Here is a 27,867-nt window from a genome sequence, read left to right on the forward strand (position 1 = left end):
GAACGAAAAAAAAATGTATATAATAAAATATATATATTTATATAGAGAAAAATGGCGAATGTGAATGCTATATAAAAATGGCCACAATCGTTTAACAAATTCTCATAAACTGTTGATAAAAAATATTTATTTATTTTTTTTTTTTATTCAAAAGTATTATTGAGTTGTCAAATATTTACATATGTGAGCGTATGCGCACGAAACGAAAACATTATTCTGGTTGATCCTGCCAGTAGTTATATGCTTGTCTCAAAGATTAAGCCATGCATGTCTAAGTACACACGAATTAAAAGTGAAACCGCAAAAGGCTCATTATATCAGTTATGGTTCCTTAGATCGTTAACAGTTACTTGGATAACTGTGGTAATTCTAGAGCTAATACATGCAATTAAAACACGGACCTTATGGGACGTGTGCTTTTATTAGGCTAAAACCAAGCGATCGCAAGATCGTTACATTGGTTGAACTCTAGATAACATGCAGATCGTATGGTCTTGTACCGACGACAGATCTTTCAAATGTCTGCCCTATCAACTTTTGATGGTAGTATCTAGGACTACCATGGTTGCAACGGGTAACGGGGAATCAGGGTTCGATTCCGGAGAGGGAGCCTGAGAAACGGCTACCACATCTAAGGAAGGCAGCAGGCGCGTAAATTACCCACTCCCAGCTCGGGGAGGTAGTGACGAAAAATAACAATACAGGACTCATATCCGAGGCCCTGTAATTGGAATGAGTACACTTTAAATCCTTTAACAAGGACCAATTGGAGGGCAAGTCTGGTGCCAGCAGCCGCGGTAATTCCAGCTCCAATAGCGTATATTAAAGTTGTTGCGGTTAAAACGTTCGTAGTTGAACTTGTGCTTCATACGGGTAGTACAACTTACAATTGTGGTTAGTACTATACCTTTATGTATGTAAGCGTATTACCGGTGGAGTTCTTATATATAATTAAGTACTTGTATTTTTTTATATATTCCTCCTATTTAAAAACCTGCATTAGTGCTCTTCATCGAGTGTTATTGTGGGCCGGTACAATTACTTTGAACAAATTAGAGTGCTTAAAGCAGGCTTCAAATGCCTGAATATTCTGTGCATGGGATAATGAAATAAGACCTCTGTTCTGCTTTCATTGGTTTTCAGATCAAGAGGTAATGATTAATAGAAGCAGTTTGGGGGCATTAGTATTACGACGCGAGAGGTGAAATTCTTGGACCGTCGTAAGACTAACTTAAGCGAAAGCATTTGCCAAAGATGTTTTCATTAATCAAGAACGAAAGTTAGAGGTTCGAAGGCGATCAGATACCGCCCTAGTTCTAACCATAAACGATGCCAGCTAGCAATTGGGTGTAGCTACTTTTATGGCTCTCTCAGTCGCTTCCCGGGAAACCAAAGCTTTTGGGCTCCGGGGGAAGTATGGTTGCAAAGCTGAAACTTAAAGGAATTGACGGAAGGGCACCACCAGGAGTGGAGCCTGCGGCTTAATTTGACTCAACACGGGAAAACTTACCAGGTCCGAACATAAGTGTGTAAGACAGATTGATAGCTCTTTCTCGAATCTATGGGTGGTGGTGCATGGCCGTTCTTAGTTCGTGGAGTGATTTGTCTGGTTAATTCCGATAACGAACGAGACTCAAATATATTAAATAGATATCTTCAGGATTATGGTGTTGAAGCTTATATAGCCTTCATTCATGGTGGCAGTAAAATGTTTATTGTGTTTGAATGTGTTTATATAAGTGGAGCCGTACCTGTTGGTTTGTCCCATTATAAGGACACTAGCTTCTTAAATGGACAAATTGCGTCTAGCAATAATGAGATTGAGCAATAACAGGTCTGTGATGCCCTTAGATGTCCTGGGCTGCACGCGCGCTACAATGAAAGTATCAACGTGTATTTCCTAGACCGAGAGGTCCGGGTAAACCGCTGAACCACTTTCATGCTTGGGATTGTGAACTGAAACTGTTCACATGAACTTGGAATTCCCAGTAAGTGTGAGTCATTAACTCGCATTGATTACGTCCCTGCCCTTTGTACACACCGCCCGTCGCTACTACCGATTGAATTATTTAGTGAGGTCTCCGGACGTGATCACTGTGACGCCTTGCGTGTTACGGTTGTTTCGCAAAAGTTGACCGAACTTGATTATTTAGAGGAAGTAAAAGTCGTAACAAGGTTTCCGTAGGTGAACCTGCGGAAGGATCATTATTGTATGTTTCTACCGTTAACAAAAATATATATATATTGCCAATTTACCAAACAAAATATGTTTTTATAAAATCATAATTGTAAAAAAAAATATATTCAGTTGTATATATTATATGTTTATATTAATTAATTATATTGCCAATATACTCATTTAGTAGTAGCTATACATATAACATTGTGTTCTATGTGTGTAGCAATTAATATATAAATACATATTGATGATATTATTACAATAATATTGATTTATAAAATCTGTGTGCATATGTACCATAGTATGCACGCGTTGCGAATATGTATTGTCCATCATAGCTATGGGCATACATTGGTTAATGCAACAGCCTAAAAAGTACAATGTTGTACCTGATTTCAGGTTAATACTTTTATATAAATTGATAATTATCAAACAAGCCAAAATACATATTATATTATTTAACAATATGGTAATATATCGTTTATATAAAACTAAGACATTTCGCAACATTCTTTTAGGATAAAATTAAAATTTATTGAAGGAATTGATATATGCCAGTAAAATGGTGTATTTTTAATTTCTTTCAATAAAGACATATCTGACAAATAAATGAATAAACAAATTTTAATCACTCTAAGCGGTGGATCACTCGGCTCATGGGTCGATGAAGAACGCAGCAAACTGTGCGTCATCGTGTGAACTGCAGGACACATGAACATCGACATTTTGAACGCATATCGCAGTCCATGCTGTTTGGTACTTTAATTAATTTTATAGTGCTGCTTGGACTACATATGGTTGAGGGTTGTAAGACTATGCTAAATAAGTTGTTTAAAAATTTTACGAAATTTTTAAGCATATTGTATATTATTGGATATGTATATATATATATATTCATAATATTGATATTAAATGGAAACGCATTATCTCTCATTGTTGTATATATTTGTGTGAGAAGAACGAAGAAAAATATATATTTTTTTGTCCTTTTTGAATCAAATAATACTGAGGAATGTCTAGCATAAAAAAATAATTAAAGTTTTTTCATCTAGAATTGCCTCTTATTAATGTTTCGAAAGGAAATTTTGTTGTAAATATAAATATTTAATATTCTTCGTGATATTCGTTATAAAATACGAATATTATAATGATTTCATTATGAGAACGCTCTATATATATAATAATATAGTGTAATTATCATTATAAATTTTAATATACGTATATACAACCTCAACTCATATGGGACTACCCCCTGAATTTAAGCATATTAATTAGGGGAGGAAAAGAAACTAACCAGGATTTTCTTAGTAGCGGCGAGCGAAAAGAAATCAGTTCAGCACTAAGTCACTTTGTCTATATGGCAAACGTGAGATGCAGTGTATGGAGCGTCAATATTCTAGTATGAGAAATTAACGATTTAAGTCCTTCTTAAATGAGGCCATTTACCCATAGAGGGTGCCAGGCCCGTATAACGTTAATGATTACTAGATGATGTTTCCAAAGAGTCGTGTTGCTTGATAGTGCAGCACTAAGTGGGTGGTAAACTCCATCTAAAACTAAATATAACCATGAGACCGATAGTAAACAAGTACCGTGAGGGAAAGTTGAAAAGAACTCTGAATAGAGAGTTAAACAGTACGTGAAACTGCTTAGAGGTTAAGCCCGATGAACCTGAATATCCGTTATGGAAAATTCATCATTAAAGTTTTAATATTTTAACAATATTATAATAATAGTGTGCATTTTTTCCATATAAGGACATTGTAATCTATTAGCATATAACAAATTTATCATAAAATATGACTTATAGTTTATTCAAATTATTATGCTTGCATTTTAACATAGAATAAATGTCATTAATTTGATAAAGTGTTGATAAATTAAAATTAATACAGTGCGTTAATTTTTCGAAATTATATAATGGCATAATTATCATTGATTTTTGTGTTTATTATATGCATTTGTATGATTAACAATGCGAAAGATTCAGGATACCTTCGGGACCCGTCTTGAAACACGGACCAAGGAGTCTAACATATGTGCAAGTTATTGGGAGATAAACCTAATAGCGTAATTAACTTGACTAATAATGGGATTAGTTTTTTAACTATTTATAGATAATTAACACAATCCCGGGGCGTTCTATATAGTTATGTATGATAATATTTATATTATTTATGCCTCTAACTGGAACGTACCTTGAGCATATATGCTGTGACCCGAAAGATGGTGAACTATACTTGATCAGGTTGAAGTCAGGGGAAACCCTGATGGAAGACCGAAACAGTTCTGACGTGCAAATCGATTGTCAGAATTGAGTATAGGGGCGAAAGACCAATCGAACCATCTAGTAGCTGGTTCCTTCCGAAGTTTCCCTCAGGATAGCTGGTGCATTTTAATGTTATATAAAATAATCTTATCTGGTAAAGCGAATGATTAGAGGCCTTAGGGTCGAAACGATCTTAACCTATTCTCAAACTTTAAATGGGTAAGAACCTTAACTTTCTTGATATGAAGTTTAAGGTTATGATATAATGTGCCCAGTGGGCCACTTTTGGTAAGCAGAACTGGCGCTGTGGGATGAACCAAACGTAATGTTACGGTGCCCAAATTAACAACTCATGCAGAAACCATGAAAGGCGTTGGTTGCTTAAAACAGCAGGACGGTGATCATGGAAGTCGAAATCCGCTAAGGAGTGTGTAACAACTCACCTGCCGAAGCAACTAGCCCTTAAAATGGATGGCGCTTAAGTTGTATACCTATACATTACCGCTAAAGTAGATGATTTATATTACTTGTGATATAAATTTTGAAACTTTAGTGAGTAGGAAGGTACAATGGTATGCGTAGAAGTGTTTGGCGTAAGCCTTCATGGAGCTGCCATTGGCACAGATCTTGGTGGTAGTAGCAAATAATCGAATGAGACCTTGGAGGACTGAAGTGGAGAAGGGTTTCGTGTGAACAGTGGTTGATCACGAGTTAGTCGGTCCTAAGTTCAAGGCGAAAGCCGAAAATTTTCAAGTAAAAAATCAGTGAGTAATATTGTCAAATCTTTTATGATTTTTAAATACTTGAATAATTTTGAACGAAAGGGAATACGGTTCCAATTCCGTAACCTGTTGAGTATCCGTTTGTTATTAAATATGGGCCTCGTGCTCATCCTGGCAACAGGAACGACCATAAAGAAGCCGTCGAGAGATATCGGAAGAGTTTTCTTTTCTGTTTTATAGCCGTACTACCATGGAAGTCTTTCGCAGAGAGATATGGTAGATGGGCTAGAAGAGCATGACATATACTGTTGTGTCGATATTTTCTCCTCGGACCTTGAAAATTTATGGTGGGGACACGCAAACTTCTCAACAGGCCGTACCAATATCCGCAGCTGGTCTCCAAGGTGAAGAGTCTCTAGTCGATAGAATAATGTAGGTAAGGGAAGTCGGCAAATTAGATCCGTAACTTCGGGATAAGGATTGGCTCTGAAGATTGAGATAGTCGGGCTTGATTGGGAAACAATAACATGGTTTATGTGCTCGTTCTGGGTAAATAGAGTTTCTATCATTTATGGTAGTTACTTGTTCCCCGGATAGTTTAGTTACGTAGCCAATTGTGGAACTTTCTTGCTAAAATTTTTAAGAATACTAATTGGGTTAAACCAGTTAGTTCTTATTAATTATAACGATTATCAATTAACAATCAATTCAGAACTGGCACGGACTTGGGGAATCCGACTGTCTAATTAAAACAAAGCATTGTGATGGCCCTAGCGGGTGTTGACACAATGTGATTTCTGCCCAGTGCTCTGAATGTCAAAGTGAAGAAATTCAAGTAAGCGCGGGTCAACGGCGGGAGTAACTATGACTCTCTTAAGGTAGCCAAATGCCTCGTCATCTAATTAGTGACGCGCATGAATGGATTAACGAGATTCCTACTGTCCCTATCTACTATCTAGCGAAACCACAGCCAAGGGAACGGGCTTGGAATAATTAGCGGGGAAAGAAGACCCTTTTGAGCTTGACTCTAATCTGGCAGTGTAAGGAGACATAAGAGGTGTAGCATAAGTGGGAGATATTAGATTTCGGTTTGGTATCGACAATGAAATACCACTACTCTTATTGTTTCCTTACTTACTTGATTAAATGGAACGTGTATCATTTCCTAGCCATTATACGGATATATTTATTATATCTTATGGTATTGGGTTTTGATGCAAGCTTCTTGATCAAAGTATCACGAGTTTGTTATATAATCGCAAACAAATTCTTTAATGAGAAAATGCATTTATGTATTTTCAATTTGAAAATTTGGTATAACTCCAATTACTCAGGTATGATCCAATTCAAGGACATTGCCAGGTAGGGAGTTTGACTGGGGCGGTACATCTCTCAAATAATAACGGAGGTGTCCCAAGGCCAGCTCAGTGCGGACAGAAACCACACATAGAGCAAAAGGGCAAATGCTGACTTGATCTCGGTGTTCAGTACACACAGGGACAGCAAAAGCTCGGCCTATCGATCCTTTTGGTTTAAAGAGTTTTTAACAAGAGGTGTCAGAAAAGTTACCATAGGGATAACTGGCTTGTGGCGGCCAAGCGTTCATAGCGACGTCGCTTTTTGATCCTTCGATGTCGGCTCTTCCTATCATTGTGAAGCAAAATTCACCAAGCGTTGGATTGTTCACCCATGCAAGGGAACGTGAGCTGGGTTTAGACCGTCGTGAGACAGGTTAGTTTTACCCTACTAATGACAAAACGTTGTTGCGACAGCATTCCTGCGTAGTACGAGAGGAACCGCAGGTACGGACCAATGGCACAATACTTGTTCGAGCGAACAGTGGTATGACGCTACGTCCGTTGGATTATGCCTGAACGCCTCTAAGGTCGTATCCGTGCTGGACTGCAATGATAAATAAGGGGCAATTTGCATTGTATGGCTTCTAAACCATTAAAAGTTTATAATTTATTTTATAAACGACAATGGATGTGATGCCAATGTAATTTGTAACATAGTAAATTGGGAGGATCATCGATCACCTGATGCCGCGCTAGTTGCATATAAAAACATTATTTAATACAATGACAAAGCCTAGAATCAATTGTAAACGACTTTTGTAACAGGCAAGGTGTTGTAAGTGGTTGAGCAGCTGCCATACTGCGATCCACTGAAGCTTATCCTTTGCTTGATGATTCGATATATATAAATTTATTCTTTATATATGAAAATTATTTTTATATATTTATATGAATATATACCTATAAATGGTAATATATATTTATATATAGATATATATTAAAAAGAATATATTTTATATAAATATGGATAAATTATTTATCCTATATAAATTACGTTGGCTTGAATATGAATATAATGTTATATTATAAGTTTGTTATACTTAATTACATATGAAATGATACTTATAAAAATTTTATTATGTGAACACACGAAACATAGTGTATATGCATATGTGCAAATGTGAATGTATATATGAAATAATATGAATGCAAAAAGCATGGAGTGATCGTATATGGAACTTGGAAGTATTTCTAATATTGGAATTTAATGATATGTGATATGAATGCAAGAATTAAATAGTTTGGTATATAAAATGTGATAATATTATTGGGTATGTGAAATGTTTCCCATATCCTAAAAATTATAACATGAGCATGATTTGATTATGAATACAGAAAATATAAAGATATATTTTATATACATATGTACAAATATATGTATATTTGGAGTGGTCGTTTGTGGAACTTGGAAGTATTTCTAATATTGGAATTTAATGATATGTGATATGAATGCAAGAATTAAATAGTTTGGTATATAAAATGTGATAATATTATTGGGTATGTGAAATGTTTCCCATATCCTAAAAATTATAACATGAGCATGATTTGATTATGAATACAGAAAATATAAAGATATATTTTATATACATATGTACAAATATATGTATATTTGGAGTGGTCGTTTGTGGAACTTGGCAGTATTTCTAATATTGGAATTCAATGATATGTGATATAAATGCAAGAATTAAATAGTTTTGTATATAAAATGACAATATTATGGATATGGGGAAACATTCACCATATCCTTAAAATTATAACATGAGCATGATTTGATTTTGAATAGAGAAAATATAATGATATATTTTATATACATATTTACAAAAATATATGTATATTTTTGACATTGTGTTATAATGAATAAAAATAACAAATAACGCCGAGGTGTGCTATAAAATATCAATATTAGGTTTTATATGGATATGGATATGGATATGGATATGGATATGGGAATGTTTCTCATATATAATATAACATTATAACATAATCATAATGCGATTATAAATATAGAAAATATAAAAATGTATTTAATATAAATAGATATATTACGTGTATATGTGAAATTAAAGCAAAGATACCAGCTGATATGATATTTTTCATGTAAATGAATGATGAATGTAATAAAAATAATTAATTTAATTTCATATGATATGGGGAACATACTAAGTCGGCAATGTCTGTTTATTTTATATGCGTATATATATTTTTCTTAATATATATGAATAATTTTGAAGTGATAGTATAGTATTTTGTATTAAAATACGAAAAGAAACTATTTTTAAAAGGTACTCTCAAGTAAAAATACCCGATTTGCGGAAAGCGTGGCAGAAAACCTATATAGGGAGTGGTAGTCTCGTGCATGGTATATTTCATATGAAAATTTTATAATGAAAAATTATTAATTTATTTCATATGATATGGGGAATATACTTAGCCGGCAATGTCTGTGTATTTTATATGAATATATATATATTTCTTAATATATATGAATAATTTTGAAGTGATAGTATTGTATTTTTTATTAAAATACGAAAAGAAACTATTGTTAAGAGGCACTCTCAAGTAAAAATACCCGATTTGCGGAAAGCGTGGCAGAAAACCTATATAGGGAGTGGTAGTCTCGTGCATGGTATATTTCATATGAAAATTTTATAATGAAAAATTATTAATTTATTTCATATGATATGGGGAATATACTTAGCCGGCAATGTCTGTGTATTTTATATGAATATATATATATTTCTTAATATATATGAATAATTTTGAAGTGATAGTATTGTATTTTTTATTAAAATACGAAAAGAAACTATTGTTAAGAGGCACTCTCAAGTAAAAATACCCGATTTGCGGAAAGCGTGGCAGAAAACCTATATAGGGAGTGGTAGTCTCGTGCATGGTATATTTCATATGAAAATTTTATAATGAAAAATTATTAATTTATTTCATATGATATGGGGAATATACTTAGCCGACAATGTCTGTGTATTTTATATGAATATATATATATTTCTTAATATATATGAATAATTTTGAAGTGATAGTATTGTATTTTTTATTAAAATACGAAAAGAAACTATTGTTAAGAGGCACTCTAAAGCAAAAATACCCGATTTGCGGAAAGCGTGGCAGAAAACCTATACATGATGGACAGTTGATGTCCATCGGTATTGTATACAATATTTGGTACAGTATTGTATATAATATTATTATATGTTGTCATTATACTCAAAGTAGTGTTTAATAGGAGATATTTGTTTTCAAATTGATCTTAATAAAGATAATATAGTGAAACTAACCAAGATATATACTATTTAGTATATATCATTTCTGTTTCGAATTATTATCGTGAATTTTTGGAAATGGTCTTATATGATTAAATATTGTATGAGTGCCATTTCAACAATGTACCAGCATATAATCAAAGCGATTTATATGCAAATTCAAATATTGCCAAAATATATAAATTCCATTCCACATGAACTCATGTGTTTGGTTTTATTTAATGTATATCACAAAAAACGCATACGAAATTGGATAAATTTTAAATTTGTTGTCAAAATACATAGTTTAAACACAATTAATATTGGTTTAAGCCTATATACGTGTGATAATATATTAAGTGCAAATAAAAAGATATTTTTGAACGAAAAAAAAATGTATATAATAAAATATATATATTTATATAGAGAAAAATGGCGAATGTGAATGCTATATAAAAATGGCCACAATCGTTTAACAAATTCTCATAAACTGTTGATAAAAAATATTTATTTATTTTTTTTTTTATTCAAAAGTATTATTGAGTTGTCAAATATTTACATATGTGAGCGTATGCGCACGAAACGAAAACATTATTCTGGTTGATCCTGCCAGTAGTTATATGCTTGTCTCAAAGATTAAGCCATGCATGTCTAAGTACACACGAATTAAAAGTGAAACCGCAAAAGGCTCATTATATCAGTTATGGTTCCTTAGATCGTTAACAGTTACTTGGATAACTGTGGTAATTCTAGAGCTAATACATGCAATTAAAACACGGACCTTATGGGACGTGTGCTTTTATTAGGCTAAAACCAAGCGATCGCAAGATCGTTACATTGGTTGAACTCTAGATAACATGCAGATCGTATGGTCTTGTACCGACGACAGATCTTTCAAATGTCTGCCCTATCAACTTTTGATGGTAGTATCTAGGACTACCATGGTTGCAACGGGTAACGGGGAATCAGGGTTCGATTCCGGAGAGGGAGCCTGAGAAACGGCTACCACATCTAAGGAAGGCAGCAGGCGCGTAAATTACCCACTCCCAGCTCGGGGAGGTAGTGACGAAAAATAACAATACAGGACTCATATCCGAGGCCCTGTAATTGGAATGAGTACACTTTAAATCCTTTAACAAGGACCAATTGGAGGGCAAGTCTGGTGCCAGCAGCCGCGGTAATTCCAGCTCCAATAGCGTATATTAAAGTTGTTGCGGTTAAAACGTTCGTAGTTGAACTTGTGCTTCATACGGGTAGTACAACTTACAATTGTGGTTAGTACTATACCTTTATGTATGTAAGCGTATTACCGGTGGAGTTCTTATATATAATTAAGTACTTGTATTTTTTTATATATTCCTCCTATTTAAAAACCTGCATTAGTGCTCTTCATCGAGTGTTATTGTGGGCCGGTACAATTACTTTGAACAAATTAGAGTGCTTAAAGCAGGCTTCAAATGCCTGAATATTCTGTGCATGGGATAATGAAATAAGACCTCTGTTCTGCTTTCATTGGTTTTCAGATCAAGAGGTAATGATTAATAGAAGCAGTTTGGGGGCATTAGTATTACGACGCGAGAGGTGAAATTCTTGGACCGTCGTAAGACTAACTTAAGCGAAAGCATTTGCCAAAGATGTTTTCATTAATCAAGAACGAAAGTTAGAGGTTCGAAGGCGATCAGATACCGCCCTAGTTCTAACCATAAACGATGCCAGCTAGCAATTGGGTGTAGCTACTTTTATGGCTCTCTCAGTCGCTTCCCGGGAAACCAAAGCTTTTGGGCTCCGGGGGAAGTATGGTTGCAAAGCTGAAACTTAAAGGAATTGACGGAAGGGCACCACCAGGAGTGGAGCCTGCGGCTTAATTTGACTCAACACGGGAAAACTTACCAGGTCCGAACATAAGTGTGTAAGACAGATTGATAGCTCTTTCTCGAATCTATGGGTGGTGGTGCATGGCCGTTCTTAGTTCGTGGAGTGATTTGTCTGGTTAATTCCGATAACGAACGAGACTCAAATATATTAAATAGATATCTTCAGGATTATGGTGTTGAAGCTTATATAGCCTTCATTCATGGTGGCAGTAAAATGTTTATTGTGTTTGAATGTGTTTATATAAGTGGAGCCGTACCTGTTGGTTTGTCCCATTATAAGGACACTAGCTTCTTAAATGGACAAATTGCGTCTAGCAATAATGAGATTGAGCAATAACAGGTCTGTGATGCCCTTAGATGTCCTGGGCTGCACGCGCGCTACAATGAAAGTATCAACGTGTATTTCCTAGACCGAGAGGTCCGGGTAAACCGCTGAACCACTTTCATGCTTGGGATTGTGAACTGAAACTGTTCACATGAACTTGGAATTCCCAGTAAGTGTGAGTCATTAACTCGCATTGATTACGTCCCTGCCCTTTGTACACACCGCCCGTCGCTACTACCGATTGAATTATTTAGTGAGGTCTCCGGACGTGATCACTGTGACGCCTTGCGTGTTACGGTTGTTTCGCAAAAGTTGACCGAACTTGATTATTTAGAGGAAGTAAAAGTCGTAACAAGGTTTCCGTAGGTGAACCTGCGGAAGGATCATTATTGTATGTTTCTACCGTTAACAAAAATATATATATATTGCCAATTTACCAAACAAAATATGTTTTTATAAAATCATAATTGTAAAAAAAAATATATTCAGTTGTATATATTATATGTTTATATTAATTAATTATATTGCCAATATACTCATTTAGTAGTAGCTATACATATAACATTGTGTTCTATGTGTGTAGCAATTAATATATAAATACATATTGATGATATTATTACAATAATATTGATTTATAAAATCTGTGTGCATATGTACCATAGTATGCACGCGTTGCGAATATGTATTGTCCATCATAGCTATGGGCATACATTGGTTAATGCAACAGCCTAAAAAGTACAATGTTGTACCTGATTTCAGGTTAATACTTTTATATAAATTGATAATTATCAAACAAGCCAAAATACATATTATATTATTTAACAATATGGTAATATATCGTTTATATAAAACTAAGACATTTCGCAACATTCTTTTAGGATAAAATTAAAATTTATTGAAGGAATTGATATATGCCAGTAAAATGGTGTATTTTTAATTTCTTTCAATAAAGACATATCTGACAAATAAATGAATAAACAAATTTTAATCACTCTAAGCGGTGGATCACTCGGCTCATGGGTCGATGAAGAACGCAGCAAACTGTGCGTCATCGTGTGAACTGCAGGACACATGAACATCGACATTTTGAACGCATATCGCAGTCCATGCTGTTTGGTACTTTAATTAATTTTATAGTGCTGCTTGGACTACATATGGTTGAGGGTTGTAAGACTATGCTAAATAAGTTGTTTAAAAATTTTACGAAATTTTTAAGCATATTGTATATTATTGGATATGTATATATATATATATTCATAATATTGATATTAAATGGAAACGCATTATCTCTCATTGTTGTATATATTTGTGTGAGAAGAACGAAGAAAAATATATATTTTTTTGTCCTTTTTGAATCAAATAATACTGAGGAATGTCTAGCATAAAAAAATAATTAAAGTTTTTTCATCTAGAATTGCCTCTTATTAATGTTTCGAAAGGAAATTTTGTTGTAAATATAAATATTTAATATTCTTCGTGATATTCGTTATAAAATACGAATATTATAATGATTTCATTATGAGAACGCTCTATATATATAATAATATAGTGTAATTATCATTATAAATTTTAATATACGTATATACAACCTCAACTCATATGGGACTACCCCCTGAATTTAAGCATATTAATTAGGGGAGGAAAAGAAACTAACCAGGATTTTCTTAGTAGCGGCGAGCGAAAAGAAATCAGTTCAGCACTAAGTCACTTTGTCTATATGGCAAACGTGAGATGCAGTGTATGGAGCGTCAATATTCTAGTATGAGAAATTAACGATTTAAGTCCTTCTTAAATGAGGCCATTTACCCATAGAGGGTGCCAGGCCCGTATAACGTTAATGATTACTAGATGATGTTTCCAAAGAGTCGTGTTGCTTGATAGTGCAGCACTAAGTGGGTGGTAAACTCCATCTAAAACTAAATATAACCATGAGACCGATAGTAAACAAGTACCGTGAGGGAAAGTTGAAAAGAACTCTGAATAGAGAGTTAAACAGTACGTGAAACTGCTTAGAGGTTAAGCCCGATGAACCTGAATATCCGTTATGGAAAATTCATCATTAAAGTTGTAATATTTTAACAATATTATAATAATAGTGTGCATTTTTTCCATATAAGGACATTGTAATCTATTAGCATATAACAAATTTATCATAAAATATGACTTATAGTTTATTCAAATTATTATGCTTGCATTTTAACATAGAATAAATGTCATTAATTTGATAAAGTGTTGATAAATTAAAATTAATACAGTGCGTTAATTTTTCGAAATTATATAATGGCATAATTATCATTGATTTTTGTGTTTATTATATGCATTTGTATGATTAACAATGCGAAAGATTCAGGATACCTTCGGGACCCGTCTTGAAACACGGACCAAGGAGTCTAACATATGTGCAAGTTATTGGGAGATAAACCTAATAGCGTAATTAACTTGACTAATAATGGGATTAGTTTTTTAACTATTTATAGATAATTAACACAATCCCGGGGCGTTCTATATAGTTATGTATGATAATATTTATATTATTTATGCCTCTAACTGGAACGTACCTTGAGCATATATGCTGTGACCCGAAAGATGGTGAACTATACTTGATCAGGTTGAAGTCAGGGGAAACCCTGATGGAAGACCGAAACAGTTCTGACGTGCAAATCGATTGTCAGAATTGAGTATAGGGGCGAAAGACCAATCGAACCATCTAGTAGCTGGTTCCTTCCGAAGTTTCCCTCAGGATAGCTGGTGCATTTTAATGTTATATAAAATAATCTTATCTGGTAAAGCGAATGATTAGAGGCCTTAGGGTCGAAACGATCTTAACCTATTCTCAAACTTTAAATGGGTAAGAACCTTAACTTTCTTGATATGAAGTTTAAGGTTATGATATAATGTGCCCAGTGGGCCACTTTTGGTAAGCAGAACTGGCGCTGTGGGATGAACCAAACGTAATGTTACGGTGCCCAAATTAACAACTCATGCAGAAACCATGAAAGGCGTTGGTTGCTTAAAACAGCAGGACGGTGATCATGGAAGTCGAAATCCGCTAAGGAGTGTGTAACAACTCACCTGCCGAAGCAACTAGCCCTTAAAATGGATGGCGCTTAAGTTGTATACCTATACATTACCGCTAAAGTAGATGATTTATATTACTTGTGATATAAATTTTGAAACTTTAGTGAGTAGGAAGGTACAATGGTATGCGTAGAAGTGTTTGGCGTAAGCCTTCATGGAGCTGCCATTGGCACAGATCTTGGTGGTAGTAGCAAATAATCGAATGAGACCTTGGAGGACTGAAGTGGAGAAGGGTTTCGTGTGAACAGTGGTTGATCACGAGTTAGTCGGTCCTAAGTTCAAGGCGAAAGCCGAAAATTTTCAAGTAAAAAATCAGTGAGTAATATTGTCAAATCTTTTATGATTTTTAAATACTTGAATAATTTTGAACGAAAGGGAATACGGTTCCAATTCCGTAACCTGTTGAGTATCCGTTTGTTATTAAATATGGGCCTCGTGCTCATCCTGGCAACAGGAACGACCATAAAGAAGCCGTCGAGAGATATCGGAAGAGTTTTCTTTTCTGTTTTATAGCCGTACTACCATGGAAGTCTTTCGCAGAGAGATATGGTAGATGGGCTAGAAGAGCATGACATATACTGTTGTGTCGATATTTTCTCCTCGGACCTTGAAAATTTATGGTGGGGACACGCAAACTTCTCAACAGGCCGTACCAATATCCGCAGCTGGTCTCCAAGGTGAAGAGTCTCTAGTCGATAGAATAATGTAGGTAAGGGAAGTCGGCAAATTAGATCCGTAACTTCGGGATAAGGATTGGCTCTGAAGATTGAGATAGTCGGGCTTGATTGGGAAACAATAACATGGTTTATGTGCTCGTTCTGGGTAAATAGAGTTTCTATCATTTATGGTAGTTACTTGTTCCCCGGATAGTTTAGTTACGTAGCCAATTGTGGAACTTTCTTGCTAAAATTTTTAAGAATACTAATTGGGTTAAACCAGTTAGTTCTTATTAATTATAACGATTATCAATTAACAATCAATTCAGAACTGGCACGGACTTGGGGAATCCGACTGTCTAATTAAAACAAAGCATTGTGATGGCCCTAGCGGGTGTTGACACAATGTGATTTCTGCCCAGTGCTCTGAATGTCAAAGTGAAGAAATTCAAGTAAGCGCGGGTCAACGGCGGGAGTAACTATGACTCTCTTAAGGTAGCCAAATGCCTCGTCATCTAATTAGTGACGCGCATGAATGGATTAACGAGATTCCTACTGTCCCTATCTACTATCTAGCGAAACCACAGCCAAGGGAACGGGCTTGGAATAATTAGCGGGGAAAGAAGACCCTTTTGAGCTTGACTCTAATCTGGCAGTGTAAGGAGACATAAGAGGTGTAGCATAAGTGGGAGATATTAGATTTCGGTTTGGTATCGACAATGAAATACCACTACTCTTATTGTTTCCTTACTTACTTGATTAAATGGAACGTGTATCATTTCCTAGCCATTATACGGATATATTTATTATATCTTATGGTATTGGGTTTTGATGCAAGCTTCTTGATCAAAGTATCACGAGTTTGTTATATAATCGCAAACAAATTCTTTAATGAGAAAATGCATTTATGTATTTTCAATTTGAAAATTTGGTATAACTCCAATTACTCAGGTATGATCCAATTCAAGGACATTGCCAGGTAGGGAGTTTGACTGGGGCGGTACATCTCTCAAATAATAACGGAGGTGTCCCAAGGCCAGCTCAGTGCGGACAGAAACCACACATAGAGCAAAAGGGCAAATGCTGACTTGATCTCGGTGTTCAGTACACACAGGGACAGCAAAAGCTCGGCCTATCGATCCTTTTGGTTTAAAGAGTTTTTAACAAGAGGTGTCAGAAAAGTTACCATAGGGATAACTGGCTTGTGGCGGCCAAGCGTTCATAGCGACGTCGCTTTTTGATCCTTCGATGTCGGCTCTTCCTATCATTGTGAAGCAAAATTCACCAAGCGTTGGATTGTTCACCCATGCAAGGGAACGTGAGCTGGGTTTAGACCGTCGTGAGACAGGTTAGTTTTACCCTACTAATGACAAAACGTTGTTGCGACAGCATTCCTGCGTAGTACGAGAGGAACCGCAGGTACGGACCAATGGCACAATACTTGTTCGAGCGAACAGTGGTATGACGCTACGTCCGTTGGATTATGCCTGAACGCCTCTAAGGTCGTATCCGTGCTGGACTGCAATGATAAATAAGGGGCAATTTGCATTGTATGGCTTCTAAACCATTAAAAGTTTATAATTTATTTTATAAACGACAATGGATGTGATGCCAATGTAATTTGTAACATAGTAAATTGGGAGGATCATCGATCACCTGATGCCGCGCTAGTTGCATATAAAAACATTATTTAATACAATGACAAAGCCTAGAATCAATTGTAAACGACTTTTGTAACAGGCAAGGTGTTGTAAGTGGTTGAGCAGCTGCCATACTGCGATCCACTGAAGCTTATCCTTTGCTTGATGATTCGATATATATAAATTTATTCTTTATATATGAAAATTATTTTTATATATTTATATGAATATATACCTATAAATGGTAATATATATTTATATATAGATATATATTAAAAAGAATATATTTTATATAAATATGGATAAATTATTTATCCTATATAAATTACGTTGGCTTGAATATGAATATAATGTTATATTATAAGTTTGTTATACTTAATTACATATGAAATGATACTTATAAAAATTTTATTATGTGAACACACGAAACATAGTGTATATGCATATGTGCAAATGTGAATGTATATATGAAATAATATGAATGCAAAAAGCATGGAGTGATCGTATATGGAACTTGGAAGTATTTCTAATATTGGAATTTAATGATATGTGATATGAATGCAAGAATTAAATAGTTTGGTATATAAAATGTGATAATATTATTGGGTATGTGAAATGTTTCCCATATCCTAAAAATTATAACATGAGCATGATTTGATTATGAATACAGAAAATATAAAGATATATTTTATATACATATGTACAAATATATGTATATTTGGAGTGGTCGTTTGTGGAACTTGGAAGTATTTCTAATATTGGAATTTAATGATATGTGATATGAATGCAAGAATTAAATAGTTTGGTATATAAAATGTGATAATATTATTGGGTATGTGAAATGTTTCCCATATCCTAAAAATTATAACATGAGCATGATTTGATTATGAATACAGAAAATATAAAGATATATTTTATATACATATGTACAAATATATGTATATTTGGAGTGGTCGTTTGTGGAACTTGGCAGTATTTCTAATATTGGAATTCAATGATATGTGATATAAATGCAAGAATTAAATAGTTTTGTATATAAAATGACAATATTATGGATATGGGGAAACATTCACCATATCCTTAAAATTATAACATGAGCATGATTTGATTTTGAATAGAGAAAATATAATGATATATTTTATATACATATTTACAAAAATATATGTATATTTTTGACATTGTGTTATAATGAATAAAAATAACAAATAACGCCGAGGTGTGCTATAAAATATCAATATTAGGTTTTATATGGATATGGATATGGATATGGATATGGATATGGGAATGTTTCTCATATATAATATAACATTATAACATAATCATAATGCGATTATAAATATAGAAAATATAAAAATGTATTTAATATAAATAGATATATTACGTGTATATGTGAAATTAAAGCAAAGATACCAGCTGATATGATATTTTTCATGTAAATGAATGATGAATGTAATAAAAATAATTAATTTAATTTCATATGATATGGGGAACATACTAAGTCGGCAATGTCTGTTTATTTTATATGCGTATATATATTTTTCTTAATATATATGAATAATTTTGAAGTGATAGTATAGTATTTTGTATTAAAATACGAAAAGAAACTATTTTTAAAAGGTACTCTCAAGTAAAAATACCCGATTTGCGGAAAGCGTGGCAGAAAACCTATATAGGGAGTGGTAGTCTCGTGCATGGTATATTTCATATGAAAATTTTATAATGAAAAATTATTAATTTATTTCATATGATATGGGGAATATACTTAGCCGGCAATGTCTGTGTATTTTATATGAATATATATATATTTCTTAATATATATGAATAATTTTGAAGTGATAGTATTGTATTTTTTATTAAAATACGAAAAGAAACTATTGTTAAGAGGCACTCTCAAGTAAAAATACCCGATTTGCGGAAAGCGTGGCAGAAAACCTATATAGGGAGTGGTAGTCTCGTGCATGGTATATTTCATATGAAAATTTTATAATGAAAAATTATTAATTTATTTCATATGATATGGGGAATATACTTAGCCGGCAATGTCTGTGTATTTTATATGAATATATATATATTTCTTAATATATATGAATAATTTTGAAGTGATAGTATTGTATTTTTTATTAAAATACGAAAAGAAACTATTGTTAAGAGGCACTCTCAAGTAAAAATACCCGATTTGCGGAAAGCGTGGCAGAAAACCTATATAGGGAGTGGTAGTCTCGTGCATGGTATATTTCATATGAAAATTTTATAATGAAAAATTATTAATTTATTTCATATGATATGGGGAATATACTTAGCCGACAATGTCTGTGTATTTTATATGAATATATATATATTTCTTAATATATATGAATAATTTTGAAGTGATAGTATTGTATTTTTTATTAAAATACGAAAAGAAACTATTGTTAAGAGGCACTCTAAAGCAAAAATACCCGATTTGCGGAAAGCGTGGCAGAAAACCTATACATGATGGACAGTTGATGTCCATCGGTATTGTATACAATATTTGGTACAGTATTGTATATAATATTATTATATGTTGTCATTATACTCAAAGTAGTGTTTAATAGGAGATATTTGTTTTCAAATTGATCTTAATAAAGATAATATAGTGAAACTAACCAAGATATATACTATTTAGTATATATCATTTCTGTTTCGAATTATTATCGTGAATTTTTGGAAATGGTCTTATATGATTAAATATTGTATGAGTGCCATTTCAACAATGTACCAGCATATAATCAAAGCGATTTATATGCAAATTCAAATATTGCCAAAATATATAAATTCCATTCCACATGAACTCATGTGTTTGGTTTTATTTAATGTATATCACAAAAAACGCATACGAAATTGGATAAATTTTAAATTTGTTGTCAAAATACATAGTTTAAACACAATTAATATTGGTTTAAGCCTATATACGTGTGATAATATATTAAGTGCAAATAAAAAGATATTTTTGAACGAAAAAAAAATGTATATAATAAAATATATATATTTATATAGAGAAAAATGGCGAATGTGAATGCTATATAAAAATGGCCACAATCGTTTAACAAATTCTCATAAACTGTTGATAAAAAATATTTATTTATTTTTTTTTTTATTCAAAAGTATTATTGAGTTGTCAAATATTTACATATGTGAGCGTATGCGCACGAAACGAAAACATTATTCTGGTTGATCCTGCCAGTAGTTATATGCTTGTCTCAAAGATTAAGCCATGCATGTCTAAGTACACACGAATTAAAAGTGAAACCGCAAAAGGCTCATTATATCAGTTATGGTTCCTTAGATCGTTAACAGTTACTTGGATAACTGTGGTAATTCTAGAGCTAATACATGCAATTAAAACACGGACCTTATGGGACGTGTGCTTTTATTAGGCTAAAACCAAGCGATCGCAAGATCGTTACATTGGTTGAACTCTAGATAACATGCAGATCGTATGGTCTTGTACCGACGACAGATCTTTCAAATGTCTGCCCTATCAACTTTTGATGGTAGTATCTAGGACTACCATGGTTGCAACGGGTAACGGGGAATCAGGGTTCGATTCCGGAGAGGGAGCCTGAGAAACGGCTACCACATCTAAGGAAGGCAGCAGGCGCGTAAATTACCCACTCCCAGCTCGGGGAGGTAGTGACGAAAAATAACAATACAGGACTCATATCCGAGGCCCTGTAATTGGAATGAGTACACTTTAAATCCTTTAACAAGGACCAATTGGAGGGCAAGTCTGGTGCCAGCAGCCGCGGTAATTCCAGCTCCAATAGCGTATATTAAAGTTGTTGCGGTTAAAACGTTCGTAGTTGAACTTGTGCTTCATACGGGTAGTACAACTTACAATTGTGGTTAGTACTATACCTTTATGTATGTAAGCGTATTACCGGTGGAGTTCTTATATATAATTAAGTACTTGTATTTTTTTATATATTCCTCCTATTTAAAAACCTGCATTAGTGCTCTTCATCGAGTGTTATTGTGGGCCGGTACAATTACTTTGAACAAATTAGAGTGCTTAAAGCAGGCTTCAAATGCCTGAATATTCTGTGCATGGGATAATGAAATAAGACCTCTGTTCTGCTTTCATTGGTTTTCAGATCAAGAGGTAATGATTAATAGAAGCAGTTTGGGGGCATTAGTATTACGACGCGAGAGGTGAAATTCTTGGACCGTCGTAAGACTAACTTAAGCGAAAGCATTTGCCAAAGATGTTTTCATTAATCAAGAACGAAAGTTAGAGGTTCGAAGGCGATCAGATACCGCCCTAGTTCTAACCATAAACGATGCCAGCTAGCAATTGGGTGTAGCTACTTTTATGGCTCTCTCAGTCGCTTCCCGGGAAACCAAAGCTTTTGGGCTCCGGGGGAAGTATGGTTGCAAAGCTGAAACTTAAAGGAATTGACGGAAGGGCACCACCAGGAGTGGAGCCTGCGGCTTAATTTGACTCAACACGGGAAAACTTACCAGGTCCGAACATAAGTGTGTAAGACAGATTGATAGCTCTTTCTCGAATCTATGGGTGGTGGTGCATGGCCGTTCTTAGTTCGTGGAGTGATTTGTCTGGTTAATTCCGATAACGAACGAGACTCAAATATATTAAATAGATATCTTCAGGATTATGGTGTTGAAGCTTATATAGCCTTCATTCATGGTGGCAGTAAAATGTTTATTGTGTTTGAATGTGTTTATATAAGTGGAGCCGTACCTGTTGGTTTGTCCCATTATAAGGACACTAGCTTCTTAAATGGACAAATTGCGTCTAGCAATAATGAGATTGAGCAATAACAGGTCTGTGATGCCCTTAGATGTCCTGGGCTGCACGCGCGCTACAATGAAAGTATCAACGTGTATTTCCTAGACCGAGAGGTCCGGGTAAACCGCTGAACCACTTTCATGCTTGGGATTGTGAACTGAAACTGTTCACATGAACTTGGAATTCCCAGTAAGTGTGAGTCATTAACTCGCATTGATTACGTCCCTGCCCTTTGTACACACCGCCCGTCGCTACTACCGATTGAATTATTTAGTGAGGTCTCCGGACGTGATCACTGTGACGCCTTGCGTGTTACGGTTGTTTCGCAAAAGTTGACCGAACTTGATTATTTAGAGGAAGTAAAAGTCGTAACAAGGTTTCCGTAGGTGAACCTGCGGAAGGATCATTATTGTATGTTTCTACCGTTAACAAAAATATATATATATTGCCAATTTACCAAACAAAATATGTTTTTATAAAATCATAATTGTAAAAAAAAATATATTCAGTTGTATATATTATATGTTTATATTAATTAATTATATTGCCAATATACTCATTTAGTAGTAGCTATACATATAACATTGTGTTCTATGTGTGTAGCAATTAATATATAAATACATATTGATGATATTATTACAATAATATTGATTTATAAAATCTGTGTGCATATGTACCATAGTATGCACGCGTTGCGAATATGTATTGTCCATCATAGCTATGGGCATACATTGGTTAATGCAACAGCCTAAAAAGTACAATGTTGTACCTGATTTCAGGTTAATACTTTTATATAAATTGATAATTATCAAACAAGCCAAAATACATATTATATTATTTAACAATATGGTAATATATCGTTTATATAAAACTAAGACATTTCGCAACATTCTTTTAGGATAAAATTAAAATTTATTGAAGGAATTGATATATGCCAGTAAAATGGTGTATTTTTAATTTCTTTCAATAAAGACATATCTGACAAATAAATGAATAAACAAATTTTAATCACTCTAAGCGGTGGATCACTCGGCTCATGGGTCGATGAAGAACGCAGCAAACTGTGCGTCATCGTGTGAACTGCAGGACACATGAACATCGACATTTTGAACGCATATCGCAGTCCATGCTGTTTGGTACTTTAATTAATTTTATAGTGCTGCTTGGACTACATATGGTTGAGGGTTGTAAGACTATGCTAAATAAGTTGTTTAAAAATTTTACGAAATTTTTAAGCATATTGTATATTATTGGATATGTATATATATATATATTCATAATATTGATATTAAATGGAAACGCATTATCTCTCATTGTTGTATATATTTGTGTGAGAAGAACGAAGAAAAATATATATTTTTTTGTCCTTTTTGAATCAAATAATACTGAGGAATGTCTAGCATAAAAAAATAATTAAAGTTTTTTCATCTAGAATTGCCTCTTATTAATGTTTCGAAAGGAAATTTTGTTGTAAATATAAATATTTAATATTCTTCGTGATATTCGTTATAAAATACGAATATTATAATGATTTCATTATGAGAACGCTCTATATATATAATAATATAGTGTAATTATCATTATAAATTTTAATATACGTATATACAACCTCAACTCATATGGGACTACCCCCTGAATTTAAGCATATTAATTAGGGGAGGAAAAGAAACTAACCAGGATTTTCTTAGTAGCGGCGAGCGAAAAGAAATCAGTTCAGCACTAAGTCACTTTGTCTATATGGCAAACGTGAGATGCAGTGTATGGAGCGTCAATATTCTAGTATGAGAAATTAACGATTTAAGTCCTTCTTAAATGAGGCCATTTACCCATAGAGGGTGCCAGGCCCGTATAACGTTAATGATTACTAGATGATGTTTCCAAAGAGTCGTGTTGCTTGATAGTGCAGCACTAAGTGGGTGGTAAACTCCATCTAAAACTAAATATAACCATGAGACCGATAGTAAACAAGTACCGTGAGGGAAAGTTGAAAAGAACTCTGAATAGAGAGTTAAACAGTACGTGAAACTGCTTAGAGGTTAAGCCCGATGAACCTGAATATCCGTTATGGAAAATTCATCATTAAAGTTGTAATATTTTAACAATATTATAATAATAGTGTGCATTTTTTCCATATAAGGACATTGTAATCTATTAGCATATAACAAATTTATCATAAAATATGACTTATAGTTTATTCAAATTATTATGCTTGCATTTTAACATAGAATAAATGTCATTAATTTGATAAAGTGTTGATAAATTAAAATTAATACAGTGCGTTAATTTTTCGAAATTATATAATGGCATAATTATCATTGATTTTTGTGTTTATTATATGCATTTGTATGATTAACAATGCGAAAGATTCAGGATACCTTCGGGACCCGTCTTGAAACACGGACCAAGGAGTCTAACATATGTGCAAGTTATTGGGAGATAAACCTAATAGCGTAATTAACTTGACTAATAATGGGATTAGTTTTTTAACTATTTATAGATAATTAACACAATCCCGGGGCGTTCTATATAGTTATGTATGATAATATTTATATTATTTATGCCTCTAACTGGAACGTACCTTGAGCATATATGCTGTGACCCGAAAGATGGTGAACTATACTTGATCAGGTTGAAGTCAGGGGAAACCCTGATGGAAGACCGAAACAGTTCTGACGTGCAAATCGATTGTCAGAATTGAGTATAGGGGCGAAAGACCAATCGAACCATCTAGTAGCTGGTTCCTTCCGAAGTTTCCCTCAGGATAGCTGGTGCATTTTAATGTTATATAAAATAATCTTATCTGGTAAAGCGAATGATTAGAGGCCTTAGGGTCGAAACGATCTTAACCTATTCTCAAACTTTAAATGGGTAAGAACCTTAACTTTCTTGATATGAAGTTTAAGGTTATGATATAATGTGCCCAGTGGGCCACTTTTGGTAAGCAGAACTGGCGCTGTGGGATGAACCAAACGTAATGTTACGGTGCCCAAATTAACAACTCATGCAGAAACCATGAAAGGCGTTGGTTGCTTAAAACAGCAGGACGGTGATCATGGAAGTCGAAATCCGCTAAGGAGTGTGTAACAACTCACCTGCCGAAGCAACTAGCCCTTAAAATGGATGGCGCTTAAGTTGTATACCTATACATTACCGCTAAAGTAGATGATTTATATTACTTGTGATATAAATTTTGAAACTTTAGTGAGTAGGAAGGTACAATGGTATGCGTAGAAGTGTTTGGCGTAAGCCTTCATGGAGCTGCCATTGGCACAGATCTTGGTGGTAGTAGCAAATAATCGAATGAGACCTTGGAGGACTGAAGTGGAGAAGGGTTTCGTGTGAACAGTGGTTGATCACGAGTTAGTCGGTCCTAAGTTCAAGGCGAAAGCCGAAAATTTTCAAGTAAAAAATCAGTGAGTAATATTGTCAAATCTTTTATGATTTTTAAATACTTGAATAATTTTGAACGAAAGGGAATACGGTTCCAATTCCGTAACCTGTTGAGTATCCGTTTGTTATTAAATATGGGCCTCGTGCTCATCCTGGCAACAGGAACGACCATAAAGAAGCCGTCGAGAGATATCGGAAGAGTTTTCTTTTCTGTTTTATAGCCGTACTACCATGGAAGTCTTTCGCAGAGAGATATGGTAGATGGGCTAGAAGAGCATGACATATACTGTTGTGTCGATATTTTCTCCTCGGACCTTGAAAATTTATGGTGGGGACACGCAAACTTCTCAACAGGCCGTACCAATATCCGCAGCTGGTCTCCAAGGTGAAGAGTCTCTAGTCGATAGAATAATGTAGGTAAGGGAAGTCGGCAAATTAGATCCGTAACTTCGGGATAAGGATTGGCTCTGAAGATTGAGATAGTCGGGCTTGATTGGGAAACAATAACATGGTTTATGTGCTCGTTCTGGGTAAATAGAGTTTCTATCATTTATGGTAGTTACTTGTTCCCCGGATAGTTTAGTTACGTAGCCAATTGTGGAACTTTCTTGCTAAAATTTTTAAGAATACTAATTGGGTTAAACCAGTTAGTTCTTATTAATTATAACGATTATCAATTAACAATCAATTCAGAACTGGCACGGACTTGGGGAATCCGACTGTCTAATTAAAACAAAGCATTGTGATGGCCCTAGCGGGTGTTGACACAATGTGATTTCTGCCCAGTGCTCTGAATGTCAAAGTGAAGAAATTCAAGTAAGCGCGGGTCAACGGCGGGAGTAACTATGACTCTCTTAAGGTAGCCAAATGCCTCGTCATCTAATTAGTGACGCGCATGAATGGATTAACGAGATTCCTACTGTCCCTATCTACTATCTAGCGAAACCACAGCCAAGGGAACGGGCTTGGAATAATTAGCGGGGAAAGAAGACCCTTTTGAGCTTGACTCTAATCTGGCAGTGTAAGGAGACATAAGAGGTGTAGCATAAGTGGGAGATATTAGATTTCGGTTTGGTATCGACAATGAAATACCACTACTCTTATTGTTTCCTTACTTACTTGATTAAATGGAACGTGTATCATTTCCTAGCCATTATACGGATATATTTATTATATCTTATGGTATTGGGTTTTGATGCAAGCTTCTTGATCAAAGTATCACGAGTTTGTTATATAATCGCAAACAAATTCTTTAATGAGAAAATGCATTTATGTATTTTCAATTTGAAAATTTGGTATAACTCCAATTACTCAGGTATGATCCAATTCAAGGACATTGCCAGGTAGGGAGTTTGACTGGGGCGGTACATCTCTCAAATAATAACGGAGGTGTCCCAAGGCCAGCTCAGTGCGGACAGAAACCACACATAGAGCAAAAGGGCAAATGCTGACTTGATCTCGGTGTTCAGTACACACAGGGACAGCAAAAGCTCGGCCTATCGATCCTTTTGGTTTAAAGAGTTTTTAACAAGAGGTGTCAGAAAAGTTACCATAGGGATAACTGGCTTGTGGCGGCCAAGCGTTCATAGCGACGTCGCTTTTTGATCCTTCGATGTCGGCTCTTCCTATCATTGTGAAGCAAAATTCACCAAGCGTTGGATTGTTCACCCATGCAAGGGAACGTGAGCTGGGTTTAGACCGTCGTGAGACAGGTTAGTTTTACCCTACTAATGACAAAACGTTGTTGCGACAGCATTCCTGCGTAGTACGAGAGGAACCGCAGGTACGGACCAATGGCACAATACTTGTTCGAGCGAACAGTGGTATGACGCTACGTCCGTTGGATTATGCCTGAACGCCTCTAAGGTCGTATCCGTGCTGGACTGCAATGATAAATAAGGGGCAATTTGCATTGTATGGCTTCTAAACCATTAAAAGTTTATAATTTATTTTATAAACGACAATGGATGTGATGCCAATGTAATTTGTAACATAGTAAATTGGGAGGATCATCGATCACCTGATGCCGCGCTAGTTGCATATAAAAACATTATTTAATACAATGACAAAGCCTAGAATCAATTGTAAACGACTTTTGTAACAGGCAAGGTGTTGTAAGTGGTTGAGCAGCTGCCATACTGCGATCCACTGAAGCTTATCCTTTGCTTGATGATTCGATATATATAAATTTATTCTTTATATATGAAAATTATTTTTATATATTTATATGAATATATACCTATAAATGGTAATATATATTTATATATAGATATATATTAAAAAGAATATATTTTATATAAATATGGATAAATTATTTATCCTATATAAATTACGTTGGCTTGAATATG

The 27,867-nt window shown here is 34.4% G+C and overlaps 9 non-coding genes across 9 annotated transcripts; all 9 read left to right on the forward strand.

Moving 5' to 3' along the window:
* Positions 1–213: 213 nt before the first annotated feature.
* On the forward strand, positions 214–2,208 carry LOC117185447 (small subunit ribosomal RNA). Its single transcript, XR_004470959.1, has one exon. It is a non-coding gene; the product is annotated as a small subunit ribosomal RNA (ribosomal RNA).
* Positions 2,209–2,808: 600 nt separating this feature from the next.
* Positions 2,809–2,987, forward strand: LOC117185441 (5.8S ribosomal RNA). Its single transcript, XR_004470954.1, has one exon. It is a non-coding gene; the product is annotated as a 5.8S ribosomal RNA (ribosomal RNA).
* A 417-nt stretch (positions 2,988–3,404) lies between these two features.
* On the forward strand, positions 3,405–7,367 carry LOC117185457 (large subunit ribosomal RNA). The gene has a single exon (XR_004470969.1). It is a non-coding gene; the product is annotated as a large subunit ribosomal RNA (ribosomal RNA).
* Positions 7,368–10,378: 3,011 nt separating this feature from the next.
* On the forward strand, positions 10,379–12,373 carry LOC117185448 (small subunit ribosomal RNA). The gene has a single exon (XR_004470960.1). It is a non-coding gene; the product is annotated as a small subunit ribosomal RNA (ribosomal RNA).
* Positions 12,374–12,973: 600 nt separating this feature from the next.
* Positions 12,974–13,152, forward strand: LOC117185452 (5.8S ribosomal RNA). Its single transcript, XR_004470964.1, has one exon. It is a non-coding gene; the product is annotated as a 5.8S ribosomal RNA (ribosomal RNA).
* A 417-nt stretch (positions 13,153–13,569) lies between these two features.
* On the forward strand, positions 13,570–17,532 carry LOC117185458 (large subunit ribosomal RNA). Its single transcript, XR_004470970.1, has one exon. It is a non-coding gene; the product is annotated as a large subunit ribosomal RNA (ribosomal RNA).
* Positions 17,533–20,543: 3,011 nt separating this feature from the next.
* Positions 20,544–22,538, forward strand: LOC117185449 (small subunit ribosomal RNA). Its single transcript, XR_004470961.1, has one exon. It is a non-coding gene; the product is annotated as a small subunit ribosomal RNA (ribosomal RNA).
* Positions 22,539–23,138: 600 nt separating this feature from the next.
* On the forward strand, positions 23,139–23,317 carry LOC117185462 (5.8S ribosomal RNA). The gene has a single exon (XR_004470974.1). It is a non-coding gene; the product is annotated as a 5.8S ribosomal RNA (ribosomal RNA).
* A 417-nt stretch (positions 23,318–23,734) lies between these two features.
* LOC117185459 (large subunit ribosomal RNA) lies at positions 23,735–27,697 on the forward strand. The gene has a single exon (XR_004470971.1). It is a non-coding gene; the product is annotated as a large subunit ribosomal RNA (ribosomal RNA).
* Positions 27,698–27,867: the final 170 nt, after the last annotated feature.

This window comes from Drosophila pseudoobscura, unplaced genomic scaffold (assembly GCF_009870125.1).
Source record: "Drosophila pseudoobscura strain MV-25-SWS-2005 unplaced genomic scaffold, UCI_Dpse_MV25 Unplacedtig00000089, whole genome shotgun sequence".
Taxonomy (NCBI): domain Eukaryota; kingdom Metazoa; phylum Arthropoda; class Insecta; order Diptera; family Drosophilidae; genus Drosophila; species Drosophila pseudoobscura.